The 27071-nt window shown below is 42.7% G+C and overlaps 1 long non-coding RNA gene across 1 annotated transcript in view; it reads left to right on the top strand.

Annotated features, from left to right (window-relative positions):
- LOC140907533 (uncharacterized) overlaps positions 1 to 27071 on the top strand; it is a 36504-nt gene that overhangs the window by 2304 nt on the left and 7129 nt on the right. The window contains exon 2 of the long non-coding RNA XR_012157516.1: positions 24436 to 24610. This is a non-coding gene — a long non-coding RNA (uncharacterized lncRNA). The remainder of the gene's footprint in view (positions 1 to 24435; positions 24611 to 27071) is intronic.

A 27071-nucleotide genomic window follows, 5' to 3' on the forward strand; every position in this document is an offset into this window, starting at 1 on the left:
TTTGTGCAGCATGCCTGGAAGGTCACCCAATTCTGGCTATTTCAGACCAAGGCAGGGGAGCAAGTTCAAGAGACCCAGGGCCTCAACAAGATATTAGCCAATAGTTTATGATTCAGTAAAGCAGGGGGTGGCCAACATGAACCTGAGAAGGAGCCAGAATTTACCAATGTACATTGCCAAAGAGCCACAGTAATACGTCAGCAGCCCCCATCAGCTCTCCCACCCTGCTCCCAGCACCTCCCACCCACCGGCAGCCGTGCCGATCAGTGCCTCTCCCTTCCTCCCCACACCTCCTGATCAGCTGTTTTGTGGCATGCAGGAGGCTCTGGAAGCAGGGGGGAGGGAGAGGAGTGAGGGCATGGCAGGCTCAGAAGAGGGGGCCGAAAGGGGTGGAGTGGGGGCAGGGCCTTTGGCAGAGCCACGGGTTGAGCAGTGAGCACTCCCTGGCATGTTGGAAAGTTGGCACCTGTAGCTCCAACCCCGGAGTCAGTGACTATACAAGGAGCTGCATCTTAACTTCTGAAGAGCCCCATGTGGCTCTGGAGCTACGGGTTGGCCACCCCTGCAGTAAAGCATTGACCATGACACAGAGAGACTGTGGGTTATATTTTACCCCATGTAGAAGATGACTTTCAATGAGTCTCTATGCCTGAAGTTCCCTGGAATAGCCAGGGGCTTTGGCTTTTTCCATGGAATAGCCAGGGGCTTTGGCTCCTAAAATCAGCAGCTCCAGAAAGCGATCCACAGAGCTCTGCACAGCAGCTCTGGTAGCCCTCATCCCCCAAGCAGCGCAACTCCTGCAGAACTAGTAAAGAGACATCATATGCATGTTATCTTGTAAAGAGTTACCCTATTAATTCTGCAGAACTGTACTAACACTGGCTGACTCCCCCAAGGAGGCTCACTGGAAACCCATGGGTTCAGCTAAAGAGTATGCGATAGAAAGCAACGGCTCCGTGGCCCTACCACTTCCAACTTTGCCTCCAAAATCCTGCTGAATCCAAACCCTGCAGTGCTTCAGTTAATTAGTTTTCATAGGGTTCTGGGAAGTTCGGATGGTGGTGGCAATGGCATATTGGGAGAGCACGCTCCAAAGCTGGCATTCACCATCTTTACCACTCTCTGGCCTGGCCCTGCTTGATTTGGCTCCCATCAGCTCACAGAAGTGGAGAAGAGTTTACCACATTAATACTTTTAGTCTGCAGTGGTGTTGGAACCATGTTGATTCCATGACCTTATAGAGACAAGGGGGATGAGGTAATATTGGACCAACTTCTTTTATTTCTTGGATCAAAGATATTAATACTTGCATACAGTCTGAAAATTGAGACTCCTTGCACTCCAATATTGCTCTTATTTCTAGTACTAGTGATTCTCAAGATAGCACCCATTAAAATCAAGTTGAAATGGAAATAAGAGTAAATGACGAAGATGGTAATCAGAATGAAATTAATGTAAAGTCCAGTATCTAAGGATTTACAGGGCTATAACAAATCCTGCATAGTGATAAAAAATCTGCGAAAATACACTTTGTGTGCATGCCTGTATCATTCATTTATACTAGGGACCATCTTTTGCTATTGGTGTTGTGTAGTTGAGGAGCACTTAGCCCTTGTCCATAACTGGGGTTCCAAGTTGCTACAATAATAAATAAATAAACAAACAAACAATAGCATAGTGGTTCATGAAATATCAAACCATTAATTTCTCACTGTTCTTCAGAATATCACTGCTTTTTTTGTACCAACATTTAATTTAGGAAGCCCAAGACCTTGGACCAGCATATGTTCAATCTCTGTATATATGTGAACTCATAAATGGGCTGCAGTAATATAAATAATGTCAACAGTAGGGTTTTTTCGAAGTTTTAAATAGAGAGAACAGCACTCTGGGGCATTATCTAGGCCATGATTCAGGAAAGCACATATGGATGTGTTTAAATCCATCTTTTTTTAGGGAAGCACTTGAGCATGTGCTGACCTTTAAGCATGTGCTTAAGTCCCATATCATACATTTAAAATTAAGCACATACTTAAGTACTTTTCTGGATAGGGATGTATTCCTGATTCAGAGCCATATGAAACCTGTCATATAGAATTGTAGTAATACATTTAATTTACTCTAACTTTTTATTAAAATTTTCTCAGGGTGTTTTTCTTGTCTTATTTCTCAAAACACTCAAAGGCTCTACGGGCTAATCCTGTTCCTATTGGAGCTAATGGAAAAACTTCCACTAAATTCAATGGGAGCAGTTTTCGCCCCTTACCATGTTAACTAGTGCAATCCCCATCTACAAGGTATTGAAGCTATTAAAATAGTATGGGAAGGCCAACATTTACAAACCTGGTACCTAAAGTTAGGAATCTAATTTAGGCATCTAGGTGGCCTGATTGTTTGGTGGAGCTGAGCATCTCTCCAGCTCCCACTGATTTCAGCGGGAGTTTTGCAAGAGGTCTGCAGGCTTAGGGCTCACTATGCACTTAATGACATCATCCATACATTATATTCCCACTTGGGTTCTTTAATTGCATTGCTGTTCTGCAAGACGTCCAGCATCAAGCATGCTGGTGTTTGTTGCTTCCCTTTGCTGGCAGACATGAGAGGAGTGATATTCAGATATTCAGCAGGAGGAAGCTTTTGGGAGAGGAGTGAAATGGGAGAATAGTTGGAAGAGATGACTGTGATAACGTAGGGCTGGAGAGGAAGGACAGAAAAGGATGAGTGCAGTTTGGGAGTGTTAGACAGATGGGAATGATCCAAGAGCAGTTCGGGAGGGAGATCAGAAAGATACAGACTCAGGAGTGTTAGCAGCTTAGTTACTTATATTTACTCTTTGCCAAATGATTTAATATCCCATCCATATCCCCAGAAATGTAGCTGTCAGATGATTGCATTCTCACTCTGTTCACCACACACTCTCTTTAAATGAGGTCCACACACACTCTCACAATATCCTGTTAAAAATCAATACACTGAATAGTAGCATTACATATTCAGAGCAACTATTCACATCGAAGTATTACTACATAAAGTGCATGATCACATAAAATGTGTTAATAAAACCAGTGCCAATCCATCAGTTATGATACTGTTTATTCACATCAGCAAGCAACCGGATGGATATTGATGTCTACAGAAGTAGATGTCTGAGCTCACTGGTGCAGGTTAACTTCAGTGGCAGCATAAAAAGGCAGTCAAAGACCCCTTGTGTGTGTAACACTATGTACAGCGTGGAACACGGGATTGTTTCAAAGTTGCTAGCAAATATCAGATCAAAATACAGCATTCAGAAAAAAGCCAAAAGGAACACGAAACTTCACATTACATACATTTTAATTTCAAAGTATTTAAAAGTTCAATAGAAGGCTGTTTAGCTACAATTTCAGACTAAGATGAGAACTTGAATTCTTCCAGTATGCCAACTTGAAGATGACATTGTTTTGCAAATACCATAAATTTGAATGAAAAATTAAGCCATTTATTAAAGGTGATATACATGTGTAAGCAGTGTCAGGATGAGCTCCACCCTGACATCTGGTGGTGAGGTGTGGCAAGTTGTGGAAAAGAACTTCAGGGGCCGATCTCATTTGCATAGGCACACCCACCACGCCTAGAATGAGACCATAGCTGCCCAAATGGTCACTTTGGCTGCTGTGGGATCCCCAGTGTCTCTGTTATTGGGGCAGGAAGAATAAATTGTTATTACCCTGATTATGGGAACTGTGCTTGGAACTGTACGTGGCCTTTTGTTATGATGGAGGGATTCACCATCAACTAAGTAGCACTCGCTAGGCAAGGGTCATGGGTTCCAAAACTGTGTGAATGGAGAGAGGCTGGGAACAAGTATTAATACTTGGTGGCATGGGCCCTTTGGTGAGGGCCTTACATGCTGATTGCACTTCCTCCTCTCTCCACTGTGGAATATCAGAGCTAATTTTGATTTCATTAGAAGTCTAGTTATAGGCTGCTGAGCTCACTTTGGCTGACAGTGCACCAGCACTGGGGCTCCCCTACTATAAGCTGAATTCACCTAAGAGCTGAAATCACTGAGTGTTGTGTTAAGTAGTGGGGGAGCCTGAAGATATATTGTGGAGCAGGTTGCGGGACGGCTGGTGAAGCAGTTCGACGCGGAGCAGTGTGTGGATGGCAGGAGCTGCTTGTGGGCCGTGGAGCTGAGTGAAGGAGTTCGTGGGGCGGCTGGCGGAGCGGAGCGCAGCTGAGTGAAGGAGTTCGTGGGGCGGCTGGCGGAGCGGAGCGCAGCTGAGTGAAGGAGTTCGTGGGGCGGCTGGTGGAGTGGAGTGCAGCTGCGTGAAGGAGTTTTGTGGGGCGGCTGGCGGAGCGGAGCGCCGCTATGGAGCTATGGGGCGGTCAGCTTCAGATCACGTAAGGTGCCTCTTACCCCCGTCCCATTTCCACCCAGGTTGGGAGGTAAAGCTCCGCCGATAAACTTTCGAACTCTGGGGCTGCCCTGACCAGGGACAGAGACTTTTGGGGCATTGGACTTTTGGGGTTGCTGGACTCAAGAACCAAAGGGAAAAGGGCATGCCCCAATTTGCCTGGGGTGGGGTTGTTTTTGCTCATGGGTTGTGTTATGAATCCTGTTGGTGGTGTTTCCCCAACATAAGGCCACATTGTTTCTCTCTGTTATTAAAAGACTTTTGCTACACTCAGACTATGTGCTTGCGAGAGGGAAGTATCGCCTCTTGGAGGCGCCCAGCGGGGGTGGTATATATTTGTCCCAGGTCACTGGGTGGGGGCTCGAGCCGGTTTGCATTGTGTTATTGGAATGGAACCCCTAGATATTGAACCCGGCCCTTGTTGCTGCCAACTCTGACGGGCAGAAGGGTTACACATGTTTGCACTAAATATGGGGCATGACAGAGCGTGATTAAACTGAGATGTAGTGTGATTAAGTTGTAGTGTGGATAGACTATTACTCATAATATGTAGCCAGTGAATTACAGGGGTTTCTCATTAGTTAAAGAAACAAAATGTTAAATTTTCACTAAAACAAAATGAGATGTCATGCATCAATGATCCCATTAACAGCACTTTTTATAAATGCAAGAACAAGATTAACACTTCACTTAGCACAAGGAGAGTATTTAAGAACACAAGCTCCAGCCTAAGTCTTAGGAGATATGAAGGAACTGGCAAGGGCAGATATTCTGGAGGATTCTCTGCTCCTTGAGGTCTTCAAACTACAATTTGAGGACTTCAATAGCACAGATATAGGTGTGAGGTCTTTTTTAGGAGTGGTGGGTGAAATTCTGTGGCCTGCATTGTGCAGGAGGTCAGACTAGATGATCATAATGGTCCCTTCTGACCTAAATATCTATGAATCTATGAATCTATTATCAGTCAACCGATGATGGCTCTGCTCCCTTGTAAGTCACAGTGGTAATTTGAAGTTAACATGTTAAAAAAGAATTAAAATGACTCCCTAAGGGTTTCCTTACTTGAACAAACCTTCCAGAAATTTTGAATCTTTAAAATTGGAATTTTGGAAGTTCACTTTGATAAGAATAGTATAATTATTATTCAATAATTGCATGAACTTATCTGAACCTGCACAGTAAGAAATTTGGGCTGGTAATCTCACAGAATCAGACTCTCACACAAAATACCTAATATTGCCGGTTTCGATTGTTTACAAATACTTCTAGAAAAGTCTCTTTCATGGCACTTTAATACACCTTGCCAATACCCACTTTTTCACCCTTTTAAGCCAGGACTCTACTAAGGCCAAAGGAGTTGTCTTGGTTTTTTTACACATATTCAAATCCCCTTCTTGTTAATCATTTTACATATCAATAAGATTCAAACTTAGGAACTTCAGTCTTAAAGCAGAGCACTTCTCTGTCTGCTAATATTAAAGGAGCATCTTCACTGACTCAGCAAGCAGTGAAAAGGCCCATGATATCCAGGAAGGTTCATGATATTCCACTAAAAGGCGGAGATATGCTTGTACCCCAGCTAACTCACCAGGCACTCTCTTTTTAATTTATGCTCACTCAAACAAGTGAGGAACACAGGCAGAGCACAGCACAAGTCATTCAAGGAGCAACACAGTCAATTCATCCCTTATCAGGAACACTCAGAAGAGCATAAGAATGCAAGCCAAGTGCTGAGAGACTTGAAGAGCTCCCTCTTACTTATTTAATACTATGGCCCAGATCCTCAAAAGTATTTTGATGGCTAGTTCCCATTGATTTCAAGGAGAGTTAGCCACCCAAATACCTTTGAGAATCTGGGTCTATACTCCTATATGGTCCCCATCATCAAAGTATCTGAATATTCCAACACTTTCATATTGAGAAGGCCAATTATATTCAATGACCAAGTCGGGGAATTGGAACCTCAAGCTCCACAGAATTTGAGTTCCTTTTGAAAGCTAAGTTGTAGAACTACAATGATGAACTAAAGAAAAATGATACAGCTAGGTTCCCACAGACACTCAGGACTCCATGCATCTCCATCTACCCCCTCTCCCTTTTAGGCAAAAGGAAAGGCAACATTCTTGAAAATAAAAATTTTTGGTAATGACTGAATGACTCTGTTTAAACTGCTTGGATTGGAGCTGGAGTTTCAAGATTTAATATAGATAAATTCTACTTTATTTAAAGTGGTGCTGTTCACACCAGTGAAGACTCTGTACGCCTTTGCCTTATAAACCACAGAAATGTACAACTGAAAACGTGAATCTTTGCTTCAGGGGAACCTTGCAATAACTATAATTGGTTTTGTAAAAACACAGCAATAAACCCAAAGTTCTGAGAACGCTGTTGTGATGCCAGAGGGGATCAGTAACAATTCTCAGGACACATACAGAAATTCACAGTTTTAACAGGAACACAACCATACTAGCCAAAGCAACAAAAACATTATTATTGATAATAGGGAGTTCCCCCCGACATCCCCGCCCCTGAAGAAGCACAGAAACACAGACACATTCAAGAGGATGTAGAGAATAGAACAAAATCTCTGGCAACAGCTCAACTGCTGTCACCAAAAACAGCGAGTAACAACAAAATAAAACGTGGGTTTCCTGGCAGAAATACAATCTCCCAGCTCTGGGGGAAAGTGATTTTGCAAGAGTACAAGACAAGAGAGATTGAGAAAACTGCTGTAGCTCAACAACAAATAAAATTACTAAAATGTACAATAATAATACAACTGTAGTGTAAAAGAAGGGGAAGAGAGAGAGAGAGAAGTCCAGGTAGGCCCCACAACAAGTCTGCTAAAATGAGGCATCTGAAAAAACTACAAAGGCTCGTCTGAAATGCAAAAGATTTCAAAGGCTAGTGGGAGTATGCCAAAGACTGAAGAAAACCAAACACATCCAGATAGAGGACTGTCAGACATCCTACCTGCAGGGAGTAAATTAAAGAGGGGGATACAAGGAATACATCTGCTGAAGCTTTTAAAAGAAATCTGAGAATATTCATTAGTAGAACATTATCACTGACTGATAAGTGTCCAGAAATGAATTCATCTAGATCTAAGGCACTGAAGCTGAAAAAACAGCCTTGTGCTTAGAATGTGGTTATGGTTAGGAAATTAACTGTATAAAAATGCCACCTTCTTTCCCAACAGATCCACAACCCGGGTGTAGTCAGAGTCATATTTGATCATTTTACTGATAAAGATAGTTTTTACTTTTGGTGGGGCTTTTTTTTTTCTTTTACTCTTGTTAGCTCTGCAAAGCCAATACAACTAAGAGAAAGTTCGTGAAAGTCAGTCTGGTTTAATAATTTTCTAGGTATCATATACATTGTTGCTGGTAATGTCGAGTTACCCACAAAAGCCATATTGACTTTCAAATCCAAAGTTGAATTTGCAGCACTGGCAGACATTAAAAAAGATTTTATATTGGGGATAGCTGTGACTGATCAATTATAAGCCTGGTCTAGCCTAGCATGGGTGAAGTGTGCCCACTGGAAAAGCACTACCCATGCTAACCCTGTGTAACTGTGTCTGCGATGGTACTGCATTAGCCAGTGTGCTGGGATGATTTCTGGTGGGATTTCCCATGGTTCTTAGTGGTGCATTAAACTGAGCAGCTTTATGTAACTATTCACAGCATATTGTGGGAGAACTTATCTGTAGTGCATGGGCTTGCCATTTCAGTAAAGCGAACAACCAGTGTAAAAGCCTGGGTTCTATTCTGGAAGAGGACCTGTTCCAGCTGCTATTAATGCAACCCACATTGCATGAAAAGCAAAAAGGCAAAGTTGCAGGGCATGAGAACAAGGGACATAAGGAATGCCTTATGTGCCCACACTCTTGCATTGCAGGGGAAATTACTATAAGAATATTAAATGTTGTAAAACATTGACAGAGAGAATACTGTGACCGTAGGTTTGGACAGCTGTAGCAATATACCTGTGTGAATCAATATATGGTATAAAATTGACCAGTGTTGTAATCAACTAGATGTATGTTTAAACTGAGATTTTATTAAAAGCTTTTGCTTTAATTCACGTGTCCATTGACCGCAAAACAATAACAAAAGGAGCTATTGATTGAGCAGCAAAAAATAATCAATGGTGTGTCCAGGTACAATATAAACAATCATTGCAACAAACTGACTCCGACATATGAAAGCCACCTGAGCAAGATAGCAGCAAAGGCCAAGACACGCAACCATCTTCTCAGCAAACTGGCACGTTCTTCGCAGGGAGGAGATGCTCCAACCCTAAGGACCTCAGCTCATGCCATCTCATACTCAATAGCATAGTATTGTGCGCCAGTATGGAGTCAGCACACACCAAACTTTTTGACATGTAACTCAACTCCACAATGAGTATCGTTACAGGAACTCTCTGACCGTCTAATCTTCCATGGCTTCCAGTTCTGAGCCACATTGCTCCCTTTTCCATCAGGAGGGAGATTGCAGCTGGCAAGCTGGTTGAGAAAGTACATTCCAATCCAAGCTTGCCCTTGTTCAATGACCTTTTTAGCCCACAAACTACATCTTTAATCACTACACCCATTGTGGTCAAGGCTACCATGCCAGGACATGACAGCAGAGTCCCTGTGGTGGGAAGACCAGTACTTAACACCAATCACCAATCAGTTCCTCATCACAGACCCTATTGCTTGTCCACCCAGCTTTGATCTGCTGTGTCATCAGTGGGCCCTTCTTAACTGATTCTGGACTGGGCAAGGCCACTGTGCAGCCAAACAGCACCCGTTGGGGTCTTTGAGACAATCCAAACTGCAGCTACAATGCAGATCAAACAGTGATACACATTGTTGAGGAATGCTCACTAACCAAATTCAGCAGAGGGCTTTGAAAGCTCCACTTGGCCACTAAGAACGCTATTGCTTGGCTCAGCAAATATGCAAGCACTAAATAAATTGCAACAAAAATAAATGACTTCTTCCTCCCCCTTCCCTCCAAAAAATCACTGACAACAAGAGGTAATGGGTTTAATTGGCAGCAAGGGAGATTTAGATTAAAAATTAGGAAAATCTTTCTAACTATAAGGATAGTTAAGCTCTGGAATAGGCTTCCAAGGAAGGTTGCGGAATCCCCATCACTGGAGGTTTTTAAGGACAGGTTGGTCATGGATGGTCTAGGTTTACTTGGTCCTGCCTCAGTGCAAGGGGATGGACTTGATGACGTCTACAGGTCCCTTCCAGCCCTACATTTCTAGGATTCTATGAAATGATGAGACTGGTCCTCAGGATCAAACTTGTTTTCCTTCCCCCTTTGCTGTGCTTGACTAGAATGAAATAGGTACATCTGGCCATGTGCACTATGTACATTACGTGCACCTTTTCCGTGTACTGTATTGAGTGGTTCATTCCCCACCTAAGCTTGTCTTCTGAATGCATGGCAGCAGCTAACATCATGGCTGGCATTTTCTGCTGCCTGCAGGACATTATGCTAAGCAGCCAGTCCATCAGCTTATCTCCCTATGTTGATTTTGCTGTCACCCGGTGCAGCTCTCTATCTTCCTCCCTCACCTCACATTCAAGGGCAATGTAGTCCACTACCAGCTTCTTCTCCTTTTCCATCATCTGCCTGTCATGTTCCAGGAGACAGTCCACCTTGCTGGAAAATTCCCGGTGTATTTTTTGCAGCAGTTAATCTCTGGCCTTTTTTCTTTTCGCCCAATAGTTCTTGCACACCTCACTGACAGTCCATAGCATCACGGTGCTGTGCCTATTAACAACTGGGGTCAATATGTCTCTGAAAAGCAATGAAACAGCTTTTTTATTTTCATGTCCCCCAAAAAAGAAAAAATTAAAGAGTGGAGAAAAAAATCAGCAAACATAAACAGGATGCTGAATGAGGATGCAGCTGCTTAGAAGAATTACAGATGTATGGTTCCCACTCACCCCCCTTCCACCTGTATCAGGATCCACCAAACCCACAAAAATTTTGCAAGTGCTCTGACTGGGCTTAATACCAACGAAGGTCATGCAGTGGACTTAATATGCAGACTGCCTCAACGAATGCTTTAATGCTAGAAAAATCAAACAGCAAAATATAATATATGCATATATTTTTGTTCTGCCCCATCCCCGTATTTGCAGGCAGTGCCTTGCTGTGCTTTTACTGAATCCATGCTTTGCATACTTGCAGCAACACATACCACAGTATATCGCTGTTTTCCTTTTTACATTCTTCTCACTAGGAATCCATCTTGAATCACACATGACTGCAGAAGGCTGGGGGAGGTAGAAGGGGTATCAGGGAAAATAGAGTCTTTTCCACCCTCAACTGAAGCTTTGCAGGCAAAGCCAGACCCCTTATGCTGTAATAGGTCCTATAACAATAACAAACCTGGCTACACACTACTCACCCTGATGCAGAGATGCTGTTTCCACTTCATCCTGGGATCAGTCCATGAAGAATTTCAGGGTCAACGTTAATTTGAGGTTGTTGTCCAAAGCAGGGGCAGTGTATGGTATGGTGGGGGTTGGGGTTGAGGGTCTGCTCCATGTCTTCTGGTCCCATTTCCTGCTGCAGCTGCTCTACGCCTTCTTCCCCGGTACCCAAAGATCATCAGAAATTAAAGGGGGCACCATGGCATCAGAAGTGCCCAGCACCTGGTCAAAGTCATTGTGGAATGGGCATATTTCCAGCAATTTGCTAGACGTAGTGTTGTGGTCCATGGCCTTCTTGTACGTGGTCTTAAGAAATTTGATTTTTTCCTTCTGCTGAAATCCTGTCCATTCAATCTCCTCCTTTGCCAGCTTCTTGGAGATATCATCATAGCTCTGTTGATTTGGGTGCATTTCCCTGAAGTATGGGTCTTAATGATATCACACCATGGTTTTACCAGAGGGGTGGTTGTCACATTTTAGGACAACTGCACCTCTGTTTCCCCTCAGTGACCCAAAAGGACACCCACTTTCAGGCTTTCAGCTTCCTAGCCATTGACATTCTAGGGTGGAGACACGCATTCCTCTCCCTTGTGACCAGGGTAGTTCCAGGGTGCGCAGTTTCCTGCTTACATTGGGTTATTCCCAGCACAGACAGATTGCTCAAGGACACCTGATTGCTTTCTCTTCAGTAATGGTTAACAGGTACAATTGCTACAGTTATAAGGTACTACATAAGACTAAAATAGGCTTGCATAAGAAGTGCTAAGGTAAAAACCATTACAGAGAAAATACATTCAAAACAATAAAAGAACCTCCATGAATGCTAATAAGCCTACCAGAGATCACCCTAACCCTAACATGGATTCTGGAAGAAACAGTCTTTCAAACCCCTCACCCAAGGGGGATTCCTTTTGGTTACCAGTTCACTACAGCTTCAACTCAAAACAAGCACCCAGACCCTCTAACTCTACCGTAGAGATGTGGATCAGGGATCCTGCCTGTTTGCTGAATCAGGAAGGCCCTGAGGCAGTTTAAAACCAGGCTATTTATCAAGAAACCCTCTCTTTGTATGTTAGTCCCTGGAGACTCTAGTTTGAATAACTATATGGGAACCTTTCCAGGGAGTGGTTTCCAAAGATTGTTAATGAAGGACATACATTAGCATCCCCCTTCCCTACTAGAGAAGGTACATACAGTGCCACAACAACACAGACACGATTGCATTTTAATACAATAGACCCCAAAGGTAATAATCCTAATTCAATAAGGTTTGTTCAGGATATTGTCAGTCTGATACAGTGGTGTCAGCATCTGGCCAACTGGTAGCCTGGGAGGAAGATTTCTTAGCTGGCATCTCTCTCAAGTACCGTGGAAGTGCAGCAGAAATGGAGCAGGCATTGAGCCAGTGTAAGTGCTAGTGACTTCCAGTGCAGAAGGAGGGGGGAAGTAGACAAGAAAGTATAGCCCAGGTGGAACTGTGGGATAGTACTGGAGGAGTAACTGCACCCAGGTTCCTCACATGACTGTGGGGTCAGAGCACAAGTACAATGCTTGCCATGGAGGCTCCCCCAACATTTGATTCACTTAGTGATAATTCTTTACCTACCAACCAGTCTGTAAATGTGATTACACATTGGCCTGGGATTTAGAACATGATAATAAATTAATTACTTTTCCAAAGAGCCTGACTTTGATGATCTTTCTGAAGTGGGGGGACATGTGACTGATGCTCATTGATTTGTCTTGACACAAACACAGAATGGCTAAAGCACAGCTAGGGCAACTGAACATTGAACAGCCTGGGTAGCTTGGTAGCTGTGGTCTGACTAGGATTGTTTCACTTTCATCTGCTGAGGCCAGTTGTTTTTAACCCCTTATTAAGAGGATTGGTACAATAGGATGAGCTACAAGTTTAGCCAGTAATCCAATAACTCCACCTGAAAGGGGAAACAATATAAGAATCTACTTAGTGGTAATATATGAATTCTGCAATTGGCTTGGTGGCTAGGATGAAGGAATTAGCTGCAGGCTGGAAGCCAAAGAAGGCACATTGCCAGAGTAGCTAGAAGTATGATGTTAGGATCCCATTACTAACTGGAATAATGGTCTATTGAGAAAACAGTAGCACAGAATAAGAACCCTGTTCTAATTTTCAATAGTTGAAATCAGTGGTCACATGAGTGTAGTTCAGGACAGGATTTGGCCTTTACTCTGCAAACTACACTTAGCGGAGCATTCGTGTTGTCCATTCTTTGAGTCTTGGAAGGATCTGACACAAGAAGACCCTCTGCTAATTGAAGTTGTTGTTATATATTCTCAGTACTACCATACATGTTTGTTATTCATGTGTTTTTGAAAAAACTGATGGGATTAAGCTATCTTTTGTCAGTGCTTTGCACAATGAACAATCACTCCTGTGCACTGGACACCAATGGAAGCTGTCACATCACTTCTAAACCGTCATGTTCAGTCCAAATGAACATTTTCCATTTTTCTCTATCTCCTCACAAAAAGCAGACTTCCTGCACCAGTGATTAAAAACTGTTAGTCAAACAAATCCCAACAGAAGCCAATACACAGCTTTGTACTTTGGAGATTCTTATTGAAACATGCTGTTTTCCAGCATACCCATCCAGATACAGAGTGGCAGGAAGGAAGAGTTCCACGATACCTACTTTATGGTTTTGTATAGTACCCATCACCATAGTGGTTTAGTGCTTGAGATTATATAATGTAATTATATACACATATAGATACACATTCACCATAACTCAGTCAAGCTGCATCCATTGATATAATATGCCTCTATAATATTTTAAAATAGAGTTAACATGACACATTGCTCTTGGAGAGCAAAACCTTGACTGTGCAGTATACTCCACTTACCCTTTAGTTTTCTGCCTTTTAGTAGTCTTGATATCTTTTATAAAATCAGTCAATATTTTTCCCCTTACAAGATTTGGTATGATTTCTAAATCAATATTAAAGACTTTCTGGCATTTGTCTTGATGACTGTTATGCCCTGGACTGCTTAGAGAACATCAGCATTGCAATATTTTCCAAAATTTCCCAAACTATTTGTCCTTACTACAGTATAGAACAAAACCACCTTAGAAAAATGGAATGTATTATTTAAAGCTATTGGGCCAAACTAATCCCTGCGGTATCTATCAGCTTCAATGGTGTTACGTTGAGGATGAATTAGCCCATTTATTTGTAGTTGAATTTGGTCATCATTGTATTGTTCAAGTCTCATAGACTATCAGAGTTGGAAGGGACCTCAGGAGATCATCTAGTCCAACTCCCTGCTCAAAGCAGGCACAATCCCCAATTTTTTTTGATGGTTTATGTTTTTGTATTCTCAAGCATATTAATCTAATTGAGCTGTCAATGTTGAATTTAAACATTTTATTGAAGATAATAGTAATACATAAACTAAAAAAATAAAAAAAAACTTTCAAAAGACCAGGCAGGCAGACACAAAAAGGGGATTCCATAGTAAAAGCCCTCTATTAGATCAGAAACTCATTCACTGCACAATCTGTGTAGAATTGTATAGGTTCCCAAGGGCGGAGTCAGTCCATTGTATTGAAGATTTCTGCAGAATTTTTCCAGAGTTGTAAATCCTCCCCACAGGAAAAGACCATTTTAACATTCCCACCACAAAGGAAATTGAACTGTCAGTGGAACTCATTTTAAATATGGTTAAAGTGTAGTACACAATTTAATCACAGCTTGTCTGGTCAGCCTAGCCCAGGCATTACTTCTCTAAGATATGTTTAAAAACCACTCTAGAATACATTTTTCAAATGCAAATTTAAAACCAGTTCTGCTTGCATGTTTCTTTGGTTTTTTTGGCCAGATCTTAATTCGCCCTCCCTTTAATAGAAGGATAATGAAACCATTATTGTAACAAACAAACTAAATTGAGACTCCCTAATGAAGGGCACAGTCACGCAACCCTTACTCATGCAAAACAACTCCTACTGACTGTCTAGTGCATATATTTTCTAAAATGGCATAATTAAGAAGTGGGTTCCTGGACTTCTGGTGTGTCTGAAGAAGGAAAAAGTAGGGTAATCAGCACCAAAATGCTGATGGGGGGCCTCATAGGAGGCAGAAGGAAATTTACACAAGTAGAAGTGTGTAAGGAGTGACACCATGCTACCTCTGGGGAGGATCTTTGTCCCATGCAACATTTAAGGCAATATTATTACATTGATTGTAAATATATTTGACACTCCCTCATAAACTACATCTTTTGTACGCTGCCATGGTACAGCAATGATTGGTCCATGCAGACTTTCACTGGCCAAATTTATTCTTGGGGCAACTTCACTAAGTCACATTTATTTAGCAGTTTTTCTGTGGCACTCTTTATTCTAGTGGCTATTCTAGAATCTAGGTACCCCATAAACACAAATGAATTCATCCTCACAATATGCCTGTTGGGTAGGGAAGTGTTAGCCTTGCATTTTACAGATGAGGAACTGAGGCACAGAGAGAGAGAGAGAGAGACTGACTGAGTTATTTTGCCAAGGTTACACAGAAAGTCTGTCAAGCCTGGGAATAAACCCAGACCTCTTGAGTCCTAGTTCACATAAATTTGGCCTCCTTACTTATAAAAAAATATTCCATAATAATAATGTGCAGTGCTTTTGTAAAACATTTTCTTATGGACTGAAGCTTCTCTAAATATTTGATAAGAATCCCATGTCGCATTGAAATATTCCATACAGTAGATGCTCATCATGCAGTTTCTTAGGTGCCTCCACCAACAGCAAGCCTTGCCATAGACATCAGTACTAAACATTACCCAAATACAAAGGACTATAACTACAGCTACATTACACTGGATGAAATCCTGGCCCCATTAAAGTCGATTGGAAAACTCTCACTGAACTTGAGGGGACAGGATTTGGTATAACAGAGAAGAAGTGGGTCCAAAGACTGTAAGATATTGGGAAAAAAATCAGGAAAGGTACAGTATGTAAAAATCTATGTGATTTAATGGATTAAAATCAGAGTGGTGGGTTGGGGCGGGAATTGGTGGTAGAGGAGTTAATACCATAAAAACACACTACATCTAAATTAAAAGCAATTAAAATGAGGAAAAGACTTATCCTTATACCATGTGACAGGTTCTCTGCAATTTCACTAATTTCAGTTTTCTAGGTGACCATGTTTACATTCTGGCAACAGGAATATAATCGCTGTGTCAATCAGAAATTTTAGAATTCCACACAGCAAACTCTAGCATCACTGATCAAATGAAAAAAAAATGTATCAAAAATACATTTCTGTATGGAGGAAATTGTGTCTATTAAATGAAAAAACATCATTACTGAAGAGCATACTATGAACAAATCATCCTAGAGGGCATGTAGATGTTAGAATCTTGCAGCATTTTATATGAAATACACATTTTGTGAGTGTTTTTAAAGCACAATGTAGATTTGTAATGAGGTTTTTAAATGTTATGTATAGGGCAGAGTTTGATTAAAGCTCTATGTGATATTATGGGCCAAGATAATTTCCGTCTTATTGTACACAGGTTCTTTATTCATTGAGCTAAACCTGCAACATGATAGATAGCATCCCAGCTCAACCTTTTTTAACCCCTGGACTTTGTATAACCACCAGCACCCAGTGCTGCTCGCACCATTGCTTTTGTTCAGTTTCTCTAGTCATTCTGGACACTTGTCTGAAATGCTGACCTTTTCTCATCATTCCAGCACAGTTCGTTGTTTCATTTGTAAAACCAAGAGTATTCATTATTACATAATTTATATAATCATGTATTTCTAAAGTCAATTGTCAGTACAAGGGCTGGATCCAAAGCCCATTGAAGTCCATGGGAGTCTTTCCATTAACTTCAGTAAGCTTTTGATCAGGTTCCCATTTAGATTTTATAAGCAAAATTAAAACTTCCTAAAGGTCTCTCTTTGTGAGGCACTAATGACCATGGGTGGTGAAAAGAAGAAGGGATAGACAAAGGCAGCCTGGGCAAATAAACATTTCATGGGGAGGACTTAAACATTGCTATGACATTATAATAATGTACCGCTGAGAAGTCAAAAGCCCCATTACAAATAAAACCTCAACTAATATGGAACTTGTTCGCCCCTTTAGCCTCTCTCAATTTGCAAAGGCCAGGGTGGGTCACATGGCAGGGGATAAGTCCTGCCTCCCCTAGGTGCCCCAGGTACAGCACAATTCTGCAGTGTATGTTAGTACCAAGATTTGGGGACTCTCCACTGGTTTTCCATGCCACCTAAGCACCATTGAACTCAGCTTTGTGAGAGTGCTCTGCGCATCCCTGCACAGCAGGTTGGATGGGTAGCAAGGGTAGGCTAGTAGTGAGCCAATGGTAGAGCTGTATTTAGAGCTGAAATTATGGCATAGGGACTGTGAGCCCACGTCTAGGGACTCGGCTCCTTGAGTCGTATGATTATATCACAGTTTAAAAAAAAAAAAAAAAAAGCAAGTTTCTAGCCCTTATAGTTACGAAGGAAAGCTTGAAAATGTGAAATGAGTGTAACACATGGAAGTCTGCCTGCATCTGCAGAGAGCCTGAAACAATAGCTCTGAGAGGTAAGAACTATTCCAGGCCTCTCAATGGTGTAAACACTGCACTGGACTAACAAGATCCCAGCAAAGGATTCTGTGCGCAGCAGGAAGGAAGAGTGAAGCAGGAGCACTCACCCCAGTGAGCTATACCCTGGCTACTGGGGTAAATGGTGTGGGAGAGGAGGGCCATGACACCACTGATCCAAATCGGGGGCAGGGCCATAGTGGTGGAGCTCCAGGAGGTCCCTTGTCATGATGTGCCTGGAGCCCTAGACTGCCTTTATCCAGCCTTGGCTTGGACTACTGTTACACAAATACACTGGCCATTGACCCCAATGGAGAGGGATCACAGGAATTATGGGTTCTAGAGGACGTTCCTTTCCTCACATGCCTGCAGAACAGCTCTGTTAGAGCAGCACAGTGACGCAGGGGGAGTAGAGGGATGTTAGCCCTATGGGGGAAAATGTGCAGCAGATAATCAAAGAGGATGCAACTAAAGCATTTCTACAAAACATTTTAAAATCTATTGTCAAAAAGGTATTAACAGTAAAGAGCACAGGAGAGTGTTTGTAGGATAGGTGTGAATATGGGATTCCTGGGAAGAGAAGGCATAGAGACGGGATGAAATGAGTAACTCTCAATAGTATGAGGTTTGTAATAAGGAAAAACACTAAACCTGCATCGTATTGTACATAACTCAAAATACAATTTAAGTAGATAAATCTCCATCTGCAAAACAATAGGTGATATTCTCAATTATCAAATTAAATGGAAGAAATACATTATTTTCCACCCACTGTTCCTAGCCTTTCTATGGTTAAAACCTTTCTGTTTGCACACAGCTTTCAATCTGAGCCTTATTATTTCAGTTTCTTTCAGATCAATCTCTTCATCTCTTAGAAATCTCCATAGGTCCATGGTTGGAGTGTGAATAACATAGCCAATGACTTGCTGTTAACAATGGCAAGTGGAAAATAAGCATAAAAGAGAGAGACTCCCTACCAGACCTTGTAATTAAAGACTTGGCTCAGTTCATAGATCTATAGAATTGGAAGGGACCTTGAGTCCAGTCCCCTGCACTCATGGCAGGACTAAGTATTATTCTACAACCTTCCTAGGCAATTTATTCCAGTGCTTAACACCCTGACAGTTAAGAAGTTTTCCCTAATGTCCAACCTAAGCGGCTCTGGCTGCAGTTTAAGCCTATTGCTTCTTGGCCTATCCTCAGAGGTTAAGAACAACAATTTTTCCTCCCTCCTCCTTGTAACAACCTTTTATGTACTTGAAAACTTATCATGTCCCCTCTCAGTCTTCTCTTCTCGAGGCTAAACAAACTCATTTTTTTCAATCTTCCTTCATAGGTCATGTTTTCTAGACCGTTAATCATTTTTGTTGCTGTTCTCTGGACTTTCTCCAATTTGTCCACATCTTTCCTGAAATGTGGCACCCAGAACCGGACACAATACTCCAGCTGAGGCCTAATCAGTGCAGAGTAGAGCAGAAGAATGACTTCTCGTGTCTTGCTTACAACACTCCTTCTAACACATCCCAGAATGATGTTTGTTTTCTTTTTTGTTGTTGTTGCCAGTGTTCCACTGTTGACTCATATTTAGCTTGTGATCCACTATGACCCCCAGATCCCTTTCCACAGTACTTCTTCCTAAGCAGTCATTTCCCATTTTGTATGTGTGAAACCAATTGTTCCTGCCTAAGTGGAGTACTTTGCATTTGTCCTTATTGAATTTCATGCTATTTTCTTCAGACCTTTTCTCCAGTTTGTTCAGATCATTTTGAATTTTAATCCTTTCCTCCAGAGCACTTACAACCCCTCCCAGCTTGGTATCATCCTGCAAACTTTATAAGTGTACTCTCTGTGCCACTGTCTAAATCACTGATGAAGATACTGAACAGAACTAGACCCAGAACCGATCCCTGCGGGACCCCACTCAATATGCTCTTCCAGAGTGTCAGGATATTTAAAAAAAAACAGAGGGATCAAATCCAATAGAGATACTTCAATGGAATTACAACAGGGTGCATCTGGCCCAGGCTGTTGATTGGATGTATAGTTTTCATTATGTGGATGTCCACTTTTGGTATACTGTGCAGAAGATGAATGCACAAATTAGAACCCATCATCAAATGATATGTTTAATGGAGAGTCTTTGAAAATGTTGCCCATTTTGGGGAGCATCACACGTGCAGAGCTATTATTCAGTCAATGTGTGGAGACTTCTAGCTCTTCTGCAGTGATTCTAAAGCAGAGGTGGGCAAACTACGGCCTGCAGGCCACATCCGGCCCAAGGGACAGTCCTGCCTGGCCCTTGAGCTCCCGGCCAGGGAGACTAGCTCCCTTGCTGTCCCCCCGCTCCCTCACAGCCTCAGCTCGCCGCACTGCCAGCGCTCCAGAACCGCTGCTCCTGCTGGGCAGAAGCGGTGGCGTGGCTGGCTCTGACCAGGCAGTGGGGCTGTGAGCTCCTGCTTCTCTGAGCAGCATGGTAAGGGGGCGGGGAGCGGAAGGGGGGGGTTGGATAAGGGGCAGGGGGTCCCTGGGGGCAGTCAGGAGACACGGGGTGGTTGGATGGGGTGGAGGATACAGGGGGCTGTCAGGGGAGGGGGAGCAAGGGGAGTTGGATAGGCATGGCAGTCCCGGGGGCCTGTCAAGGGGTTGGGGTGCGGATAGGGGTCGGGGCAGTCAGGGGACAGGGGGGGTTGGATAGGGGGTGGGGTCCCAGGTGGGGCGGTTAAGGACGGGGGGTCCCGGGAGAGGGCGGTCAGGGGACAAGGAGCGGGGGGGGGGGGGGGTTGGATGGGTCGAGGGTTCTGAGGGGGGCAGCCAGGGGGCAGGACGTGGGAGGGGGAGGGGGTGGGGGCCAGGCTGTTTGGCGAGGCACAGCCTTCCCTACCCGGCCCTCCATACAGTTTTGCAACCCCGATGTGACCCTCAGGCCAAAAAGTTTGCCCACCCCTGTTCTAACGACTTCAGTGCTTGAGTTGTGTCCAAGCATGATCAAGACAAGCTTTTCATCTCATAGTTTAGTTTTGTTTTGGCTGAGGAATTCCTTTTACAGCCCCAGCAGATAGAAAACCCATTTCTTCACTGGAGCTATGCTCATTGGGATGGTTTATAAGCAGAGAATATGCGAAACTGTTCAGACCGGGGCCAGGGCACAATTCAAAGGTTCTGTTAGTATGCAGTGGAGAGCAGAGCAGGGCATATAAACCTTGGCAGAAATCTGGGGGAGTACGTGACCCCACCTGACCCCCCGCACACATCGCCTCTGCTTATATGAGTAAGGTGATCACAACTCAGTTCTTCACATTCTCTGGACTAATCTGACCATTGCTCTATAAAATAGCTGGTGGATCCCTAGAGACTGTGATGTCACTTCCAAGAGGATCACAGGCTCCTAAAAAATATTGAAGAGGAGTCCAGCTTGTGGTCTCTCTCCAATCTGGATATTTGTGCAGCAACAGCACATGGCTTCCTGTAAACTGAGATCTGTGCTTTGTTATGCTACAAATCCTTAACCACATGTGACAAAAAACAGTCAAAGTACAAAGCAAATGAAATACAATCCAGAGTAAAAGATACATTCTTATCTAACCAGTGTGTAAAAGTAAGGCCAGTTTTAGATACAGCAAAGCTGTCAAGGTTACTTCTAGTTTTAACTGTTATGTGTGTGCCTTGAAACCAATAAAAACAATTTAAAAATTATATCTGTCTTATGTATTTGTGCCTCGCATACGCAAGGTGGTTCCCTGGTAATAGAACCTTTTTAGATACATTTACCCTTCTTTATCCTGGAGCAAGAAGAGAGGGATCAATTTTTTAAAGGTTGTATTTATTTTTTAAATGGTAGAAAGAAAACCACACGTTTTGTCAGCCCAATCAGTACATAAATCACCTCCAGGCTGAAATGAAATACTGAGAAAATTTTACAAACTAAATGAATGAATGACTAATTACTTTTTGATTAATAGTGTTGTCTCTCAATTGCTCAAGGCAGGTTAAGGAGGGTGAGGCTTTCTAAAAAAGTGATCAGTTTCCACAGTGTTAGCTGGTAATTCATAGATGTGTTTTAGCTTCTACAAAATCTAGACAACTTTACTAATGTTCTGGGAGCCTGAGAATTAATTTTGTCCTGCACAGTAGATGGATTACTTAGAATATATGTGATCCTTCTGGCATGACAGATGGGTTGCCAGGCCAAATTTGAGTGGCACTGCAACCCAGTTCATGTGCTCCTGCTCCCAGTCCTGGGCTCCACCCAATCTGCTGGAGCATGTGTACATGGGGGAGCAGCAGAGAGAAAACATTCAGAAGGATGTTTATTATTTTCATTGATTAACCCCCTTCTCCTCTGAACTTTGAAAAAAAAAAGGTTAGTGAAAGAGTTATGTATAAACTTTGGTGTGGGGGTTCTTTTGTTTTGTTTTTAAAGGTTGTGCTAAAAGGCACTTTTATATTTAAGGACACTTCAGGTTTACACTGTTAATACACAGTTAATTGTATGTTAAGCACGCTGTACTGTAGCAAACATTTCTGAGTTATGCAATATGTAGCCTCTTAAAAAAATGTAAGACCCACCAAAGGGTTTTAGTTGGGGCCCTCTACTACCTTAAAGTTGTCATCCCTATTCTAGACTTGGATGAGTTGGAGTGAAAGGTAACAAACCATCCATCCTCTCTATACAGGCTAGAAGAATCACTACTCCTATAGCTCTCTCTACCTATCTTTTAGTTCCCCCTCTTGACTTTGGTCAGGGACCCCACATATGATGTAAAGTGGTCCTAAAGCAAGGTAAATGTTGGACCAAGGTCAACAGGCTGGCTGAATGTCAATAGGCTAATGAACGTGTGTGCAACCCCACTGCCAAGATCATCATTATTAGGTACAGAACTGATCCTGGAGAAATTTGAAATCTCTTGATTCAATATTTTAAAATTGCTGCTAAGCACACAGGCAAAAACTCAGAGTACGTATGTACATATCCAAACTATCAGATGTTTTCCCCTAGAGCTCAGAACTCTGCACAGGTAAGAAATAGCTTGGACAAGAGTACAGGAACTGGCATGCAAATGAGCCACCTGCTATAACATATTATGTATTTAAACTGGGCCAGTGTTTAATCAGACAAGGTGTTCTAACTCTGAATTAATTAGCCAGGGGAGTGGAATTCAAGACTATCTGTCCCATAGCAGAGGTAATTGTAAAGTACTAGCCTTGGCCCCAATCCTGCCGAGTCTTATTTGCATTCTCAACTTTATACATTGAGTCGCTCCCCTGAAATACCTTCAGTGTTTCATGCTGTGCCTCAAACTATTTCTACACTGCCAAAAGAGTTGGTGGGGGAGGGAAATTCAGCGAGATAACTAGCACGTTAGTTATCTCGCTGAAAAACTGCATCATTTTTAAATGAATACATAGCCAGAGAGGAGTAGCACAAAATTTGCAGCTTGGGAGAATAGTGGCTACGGCAGCTTTAAGACACCTTTGCACCATCCCCATTCTTGGCTGCTCCAGGGCAGGAATGGCCCCCCGGTATAACATAGCCTTAGGGACCTGTAAATTATAGCAGCCTCCCCATGCTGCCTAAAATCTCCACACTGCTGTGTGCGGCAGCCCCACCCTGATGCTCACCTCCTGCCCTAGAGCCCCACCTGTGACATGCCCCTATGTCAGTGGTGGTAAGAGTTCATCTGAAGATAGCATTATGGTTGTTTTCTACAGCACCTATCCTGGGAGAATCATCCCATGGCCAGAACCAGAGCTTTTAGGGCCCCATTAGACCATTCCGGCCTTTTTACCTGCAAAGGAGCCAAAGCAGTGGTGAGGATCTCATCCAAAATGCATAAAGTTAAGGATTTGCACAAAGTCTTTGTAGGATCAGTGCCTTTGTGCATACATGTCTGTGCAGGCACTCAAATTTTCTCTACTGACTGGCCTACATAGAAATTATTACTTTTTCTATTAATGAATTGTCTGCAAACAATTTGTGATTTATTCATTATGCAAAATTATTTCCTGAATAATTTCATTCTGTAATTCTTGGTCTGTACAGTGCTCATGAGTAAGACTGCGAGTCTTGTGCAGCCAGCAGGTGCGACTGACCCCAGGTCTGCCCGAGCAGTTCAGGAAGCACAGCCGCACTGTGCTCCTCCCCTGCAACAGCGACAGTCTTGGGCCATCCCCACTTTAGCAGCAGCGCGGTGGTCCCACGCTGGTGGGGCTGCCCCTGCCAGCAGCAGCAGCTGCCACAGTTTCCCTGTGCCACCCCCCAACCCCCAGCAGGCGCCCCAAGCCCCCAGCACCAGTGGGCACCCCAGCATGTGCCCCGAGTCCCCCACAGCATGTGCCCCAGAGCCCCACCAAACCCCAGAGCAGCAGCTGCACCCCTGGACACTCCAGAACACCAAAGATTTAGACAGGGGTATATAGTACATGTCATGGACAGGACACGGGGCCATGATTTTTTGTTTATTGCCTGTGACCCATCCATGACTTTTACCAAAAATGCCCATGACTAAATCTTAGCCGTACTCATGAGCAGTTTATTGCAAGTATTCTGTATTCAAAATCTAAGGAATGTTGGTTAATTTTGCCTGGACTGATAGATCACATGCTATTTTTGAATGAGTTACTCTTCAAATCAGCTTTCTAGTGCTAATATTTAGATTTCAGGATAGAAATTGGCTGTCTGTAAAATTTGCTGTTTGCATGAATGTATCTAGCCAGGAATATGTTTACTAGAATATTCATTTAAATGAGTATAACAAAAGCAGAGCTTAGTTGAGTTAATATTCACTAAATTTCTGAGCTATAACTAAGCATACTTAAGTTAAAACACCTGTAGCTAAGGGAGATGGGAAAGTGTGTTGGGCTTCAACAAGGACCACAGACTGAGGCTTTAGTGCCCAAATTCTTAGCATGAGGAAAGGGAAGAATGACAGAGTTTGTTCTGTAATCTAATCCTAATGGGCCATATTGTGCCCTTGTCTTTCTTGTCCCCTACTTACTAGTCACTTACATACCTTGTCCGCTGCTCAGCTGGAGAGTAAGACCCTTCCATCTTGTTCAGCTGAAGAAGACCTATGTGAATCTTGGTCTAAGTCTGGCATGAAGCGCAGTCCCTGCTCTTTGGGTTCTCCCTCCTGTGTGCAAGTGAATAGCATGGGGCTATGTGGAGAAAGTTAGGTAATGTATTCAGTTACTATTATGTTGTGTATGGGACTGTAAAGGAAGTAAAGGCAGGAGCTGGACATGAGTCAGTAATGCAAATCTGAGGACTCTGTAGAGACCCACTTGATTGCCAGGAGCCACCACGGAACGTTTGTTCACACTCCAGCAGCTGGCCAAGCACCGCTGGAAGGGAAAGTTGACCCTGAGTGGCTGGAGGTGACTTGTTCCAGGACCTGGCTGAAGATGCCAGGAATGGACTCTAAATTAGTTCATTCATGGGTTTACTTGAAAGTAATAAAGAGTTCATTAATCAAATCTGGATGTAGCTGTGGTGAGTGGGTTTTTCCTGCAGTGGCCATTGAAGAGCACCAATGATATCTACCAGTAATCACGCTGCTCCTTGGGAACAGCATCCTTGGAATGAAGAAGCAGAGTGAGGGATGACACAGGGTAAAATTTCCAAGTGCAAAGCTAGGTGGTGGCAGAAGTTACCTGAGTCCAGGCTGTAGAAAACCCGGGGCTGTGACAAGCTGAAAATGGGCAAAGCCTTGGCCCCATCCGCTGCCACTTGCTGGCCAGAGTAGCTGGTCAGATGGAAAAGGGAAGAAAGCTTCACCCTTATGAGGTCTGAAGTAACCTACTCTTCCTGCTAGCACAAAGAACAAGAGAGGAGGAACTGTATCTCAGAGGGGAATCTCTGAAGCAAAATACCTCTATGTGCTGCTCCAGGGGTGATGCAGCTTATGTACCACCCTCTGCTGAGTGCTGTGCAGAAAAGCACAATCTAGTTGGAGGTTGGTGGGTGTCTGGGTGTGTTGTAACTGGATTCCTTCCACCCATGTGGGCAGCTTGTAATTAAAGAGCTCTGCATTGGACAGGTCAGCTGCCAGGTAACATAAGTGGGGACACTTCCATTAAATGATTTGGTGAAGCAGCCGTCATTCATTTACGCTACAATCACCTGTGTGCAGTGTGCGCTTCTTCCGCTACAGAATCTACCACAAGAAAGAGGCTAAAAACATGCATGAAAAATTCATTACCAGAGTAACTTATTCCAATTGCTACAAAACTATGGATATGGCTACACTGCAGAAAAGACCCATGGCAGGGAGTCTCAGAGTCCGGGTGAACTGACTTGAGTTCATGGGACTTGTGCTACGGAGATAAAAATAGCAGTATAGATGTTCCTGCTCAGCCTGGAACCCGGAATGTGAAACCCCATGAACGGAGAGGGACGCCGAGCCCAGGCTCCAACCCTAGCAGAAAAATCTACACTGTTATCTCTAGCCCTGTAATGCGAGCCCAAGTCAATTGACCCAGGCTCTGAGACTCACTGCTGGGGGCAGCCGGGGGCAGGGGGAAGAGGTTGTAGTGTAGACGTACCCTTACTCGATTTCCTATTTTTAACTGCAAATCCATTTTCTCATGCACTTTCAGCTATAAACATTAAAAAGCTTCCTGTACCATTCAGTACAAATGTAGCATAGGGAACCCAAAGGAGAAACTGGATTCTTCCAAGCATCAATTGAATAAAACTAGTATTCTAATGCCCAGTATAAAAAATGTTGAAATTATTAAATCAGTAATATTGTACCATACCAATATATTTTTGTTAATAACTTACAGGAAAAGTGGTAAATTTCTCAAGAAAAAAGTTTCCAGTAAATTACTAATAAAACTGTAATCACCATAATGTAGTAATACTTGAATAATTTTCCTTAAGATTTGCACCAGAGTAAGCGAAATGTATTTGTTCCTGTAATCATATATACTCACATGCACATATTTATATATATTATAGATATATCTGACATTGTGTATTTGTAGATACATATACACATGTATATTCTCTCAGAAGAATTCACTTATAGCTGGCTCCAAGACCTCTGCTGGGACATGCAACAACTAAATTATTTCACTCAGAACTATTAATGAACATATTCAAACAGGAGTTACAGAACTAAGGAATATGTATATTCTACAGGATTGATCAGGACATTTTATCTTCCAATGCTAATATACTTCCTGGAATAGCTAATTGGCTTTTCAGTGCATGGCTGATCTTGGTTAGCTGTGCATTAACAAAGAGTAACATGCTGACCCCAGCACAGTGAGACATCATTACTTTCAATCAGACCAGGCCATTTCAAGGGTAAATTACAAATCCATTGAATATTTCTGTTTGTTGTGCCTTTTGGGTAGTTCATATATTTGACCCTAATGGAACCTCTCTCACTTTTCGTCATTAAGAGATAAAAACTAAATTGAATTTCTTGTTTGTTTGGCGTTTTCTGTTAGACAAACTACCAGCTGCCTCTTTGTTTTCAGAAAACCATTAATTTATTTCCTGGCTTATTCTAGAAAGAAAATCGATCTTTAAAAATGGCTTTCAAATATCACCGTACAGCTCAAATACATTGCTGGAAAGGGCAAATAATATAGTGATTTTGATTAGATTATGCTTTCTTTTGAAGGT

Source organism: Lepidochelys kempii, chromosome 2 (assembly GCF_965140265.1).
Source record: "Lepidochelys kempii isolate rLepKem1 chromosome 2, rLepKem1.hap2, whole genome shotgun sequence".
NCBI classification, from domain to species: domain Eukaryota; kingdom Metazoa; phylum Chordata; order Testudines; family Cheloniidae; genus Lepidochelys; species Lepidochelys kempii.